Here is a 4,957-nt window from a genome sequence, read left to right on the forward strand (position 1 = left end):
ACTGGAACGTCCGATTTGGGAAAACTTGGAATTTTATTCAAGGGGAATAGTTGCTCTATGTTTTGGTATAGTTGCCACCCCTTTGGACCCCTCCCCGTTTTTGTGAGACGCAAATATGTCTGTGTTTTTTCTCTAATTTTTCAAACAGATTGAGCAAACACTGGGAATTTTCATACGTATCAATTGCTCCATGTATCAAATCATGTCAGGTGGATGAAATATGGTATGTAAGAGTGAATTTTGGAGTTTCCAAATTGTTTCAGTACAAAATAACAAAACTACGTAACTACGTAAAAATTCAAACAACAAAATCTTTCTTCGAATTTTAAGCTCAACATTTTTGAGGTAAGGTCTCCTGAATCCATACGCGATTAAATTGTTATTTTAGCATGCAAACTATTTGAGGAAAACGAGTTCAAATTCACCAAAGTACGTATTTTTATGGAAACCTGATTTTCTCAGTCTCCCACGGTAGGTTTCAACTTAGCTCTTCAATTTTCAAGCTCTATATTTCTAGAGTAACGTCTTCTGAATCCAAAAATGCTGAGATTTATTCTAGCATGTACAGATTTAGAGAAAAACGAGTTTGAATTCACTAAACTACGAGTTCTTATGAAAACTTGATTTTCTCCAAATCTGTACATGCTAGAATAAATCCTTCACAATTTTTGGATTCAGAAGACGTTACTCTAGAAATATAAAGCTTAAAAACTGAAGAACAAAGCTGAAACCTACCGTGGGAGACTGAGAAAATCAGGTTTCCATGAAAATACGTACTTTAGTGAGTTTAAACACGTTTTTCTCAAAATATTCGCATGCTAAAATAAATATTTCATCGCGTATGGATTCAGGAGACCTTACTTCAAAAATGTTGAGCTTAAAATTTGAAGAACGATTTTGTTATTTGAATTTTTATAAAAATACGTAGTTTTGTGATTTTGTACTGAAATAATTTAGAAACTCCAAAATTCACTCTTACATACCATATTTCATCTACCTGACATGATTTGATACATGGAGCAATTGATATGTATGAAAATTCCCTGTGTTTGCTAAATCTGTTTGAAAAACTAGAGAAAAAACACAGACATATTTGCGTCTCACAAAAACGGGGAGGGATCCAGAGGGGTGGCACCTTTACCAAAACTTAGAGCAACTATTCCCCTTGAATAAAATTCCAAGTTTTCCCAAATCGGCCATTCAAGTGCTGAGAACGAGCATTTTCAAAAAACGAGTTCCGTCCCGGGTCTTTACGAGTTAATGCAATGTTATGAATTTTCTAAAAACGGACTCAGCACCGTGAGCAGATCTTGCCGAACTTTTCTGTTTGAAATCGGATTTGTTTCGCATATACCTCTTGTGATGCACAGTATCAACGAATCGTAATAAACTTCACACTGCTGCGCAATTGCAGCAGCATCAAACCACAGTTGCAGTTTAGTAATAACCATTCATTATGCTCTTCCAAATACATTTAGTAACCTTGAAAAAGGCTGGTTGTTGCAATTGCAATTTTCATTCAATTATCGCATAAATGCTTCATGGTCAGATATACCCGCTGCAACTGCTACGCTATTCGTAGCCATGCCACAGTTGTGGCCGCTAAACGCTGCCATTGGTATCCGCTGTCCTTGCATCAGCTGGCCCAGCTGCTATCGATGCTGAGATCCACTGCAACTAGTGCGCTATCCATTGCTACGCCACAGCTGTGACCGCTATCGCTGGTATCCACTGCACTGCTACTGCTGCTGCTTGTCGCTGTCGCTGTTGTCGCTGTCTAGAACTATTATGAGCGGCTTCGGCTGAAACAGGCTCTTATATAGGCCAAATAGCAAGGTTTATGATTCTGTCGACCGTGCTTTGGACGCAATCATAGAACGACCAATCAGAGGTCGAATTTTTCGTTTTGACAAGGCTTGACTATTCTCCATAGTACAATAGTTTGAATAATAAAATTACAATTCTCTTCATTTGGGAAGAATCTTAGAAGATTGTCCAATCTATTGCTGCAAGAACGAAGAAAACCCATCAAATACTAACCGATTTATTAGCATTTGAAATTGGACATATTTTTCACTTTTTTTGGTTTTATATTTTCATTTCACATCTCTATGTAGCCTTAACTTCCTGAGAGAAGTATTCTACTTCAAAACACAGACATATTTGCGTCTCACAAAAACGGGGAGGGGTCCAAAGGGGTGGCAACTATACCAAAACATAGAGCAACTATTCCCCTTGAATAAAATTCCAAGTTTTCCCAAATCGGACGTTCCAGTGCTGGGAACGAGCATTTTCAAAAAACAAGTTTCGTCCCGGGTCTTTACGGGTTAACAAGGATGTAACGTCTCGAAGAAGACGGGTATAGTTTGACATCACAGCAGAATTTCCACCTTCATACTAATGTCTACCGTCGGCAAAATCAAACACGCAACAATTTGCTTCCATGCGACACGGGGACGGGAACATTTTCTTCTTCCAAGCCACGCATCACGACACAATACATGTTATTTTGTTGCCTTTATGAGTGCTCTAAATGAATTAAAGATTTAATATTTTCTCGTTCTGAGCTTTAACCGAAAGATAATTTTCTTAATTTGAATTCACATTTATACTCTGACTGTTGAAACTTGTTTGCGCCGCAAAGAGTTTGTACTCTTCCTGTTCAGTGAGGTCGTATTTATATGTGCAAACTGAAATTGAGTAGTACTTCAACTTCATTTGCACAGAATTTTCAATACTGCCAATGAACGGTCAACATTTATGTAGGGGAGGATTGTACAAAACGCACCAGTTAAGCATTTTCGCGATTTACAGCGCTTCAAATCATTTCAAAGCGACATTGAACGTGTATGATGATTGTAGGATCTATTTATTGCATGTTTATGACGACATTTATTATAAAATACTCGATTTCACTGTAATTTATGGTAAAAATTACCATTGCCGCCAAACAAGCCCGTGACCAAAACGCACCACAACAAAGGTCAGTATGCTCCAAAGCAGTAGACTAATATGCCACTAGCAGAAATCAGCACGCGAAGTGAGGAGCGCTTGAAGTCTCGAAAGTAAAATTAAAAATAATGGACCATGCTTTGAGTTGTCAAGCAATCTCCTGCAAGCTCTTCATAGTGCATTCTGCCCCAATTTTAATTTTGATTGTTTTAGGTAAAAGTTGACGAAAGTTATTGAAATTATTTGAAATGCTCATAGTATTATAAACTCCAAAAGTGTAAAGGTTAGGGGAACCATAGTATTTTGTATTATTTACTAGTCAGTTAATCATAAAAGCTTAAATAAAATAAATGAATAATTACATGTTGGACAGAGCCACAGCCAATTGCACAGTTTTTTGAGTATTTTAGTCATTATGGCACAATTTTTCATATGAGAACTGTAGTGAAGCTGGGTTTTTATGAGAAAAGCGAAGAATTTCGTCATAAAAAGCCACATGTGTAAGTATTTTGGGGAATTAATAGCATGGGCCATCTTACCCAACTGGTGCGTCTTGTACGGTTCTCCCCTACTAGGAAAAATGAATGACACGCAAGCAGCCGGGTTATCTTTCTTGTGGCTTTGCACACAACCCTCCTGTTATTTTATTTTTTGCTTTCTATCTTTAATAGTGAAATCAATATTTATTTTTTTTTCTATCTTTTTCAGATTTATTTTCACTTCAACTGTGATAAACACATCCGAACAAGCAAATTTGAAATTGTTTGATTTGTAAGTTTTTTTTTGTTTTCTATCTATAATAGTTGAATCAATTTTTTTATCTTTTTCAGATTTATTTTCACTTCAACTGTGATAAACACATACGAACAAGCAAATTTGAAATTGTTTGATTTGTAAGTTTTTTTTTGTTTTCTATCTATAATGGTTGAATCAATTTTTTTTATCTTTTTCAGAATTATTTTCACTTCAACTGTGATAAACATATACTTACAAGTTGTAATAAAATTTTGTTTGATTTGTAAGTTTTTATTTTTTATTTATCTGTAATCAAATTTTTTTTTATCTTTTCCAGGTTTAGTTTGGCCTGATGATAAGCACTTACACGCATTAAAAATTCGTTCAGCTTGTAAGTTTTGTTTCTATTTATAGGATTTGAACAAATATTTAATTATTACTTTTTATTGTTTTCAGATTATATAGCAAAACAAAGCCTTGGTGCTACGTTCCGATTCGGAACTTGACTTTCTGTTTTTATTTATACACAGACTTCGCAGCCGATTGTTTAGTGTACAGGACAATTGCGGGGCTAGCGCCACGATCCTACTGACTCTAACAGTCTCTCCCGAGACGAGACTCGAACCTATGACGACTGGTTTGTTAGGCCAGCATCGTACCTCGAAACCATCTGGGAAGTTTCAGATTATATATGCCGAATGAATTTATGATTAGTTTAATAGTATACAATATGAAAAAAAAAATTAATCCACCTAGCGGTCAGACTCAGCCTTTCTCATTCAAATTTATTATTTGTAAAATAGATTTACATGACTGCTTAAATCCAATAAAGGTATATTCACTCTTTGGGTTCCAAAATATTGATGTTGTAATTTAAGTATAAAAAATGAAATTTGACGTAATGTTAGTGCTTAAGAAATAGCGAAAGAGACAAATCCCGCCAAATGACCGATGATTGAATATCGACCATTTTTGATTTGAATGAAACTTTGCACACGTATTTGGCCTAGCAAACTGAGCATTTTTCACAGATGGAGAGATTTTTTACACCCATGAGTTACATTCTAAAAGGGCGTATGTCTTTTGGCATAGGTTTTATTCGAAGCATTGTAGTCCAGAAACCGTTGGTTGGAATGAAAAACTGTCTGAGAATGAGTTGTAGGGAATTAAAAATGCATCATCAAAAAATTATACACTGTACAAAAAAAAATTTTTTTGACCAAAAAAAAATTAAAAATAAACATTAAATTTCAATTTAAAAATATAGAGT

General features: G+C 35.3%; 1 long non-coding RNA gene across 1 annotated transcript; it reads left to right on the forward strand.

Annotated features, from left to right (window-relative positions):
• Positions 1 to 3,781: 3,781 nt before the first annotated feature.
• LOC129720485 (uncharacterized) lies at positions 3,782 to 4,647 on the forward strand. Its single transcript, XR_008727259.1, has 3 exons — positions 3,782 to 3,845; positions 4,025 to 4,078; positions 4,144 to 4,647. It is a non-coding gene; the product is annotated as an uncharacterized LOC129720485 (long non-coding RNA).
• The last annotated feature ends 310 nt before the right edge of the window (positions 4,648 to 4,957 follow it).

Source organism: Wyeomyia smithii, chromosome 1 (genome assembly GCF_029784165.1).
Source record: "Wyeomyia smithii strain HCP4-BCI-WySm-NY-G18 chromosome 1, ASM2978416v1, whole genome shotgun sequence".
Taxonomy (NCBI): Eukaryota; Metazoa; Arthropoda; class Insecta; order Diptera; family Culicidae; genus Wyeomyia; species Wyeomyia smithii.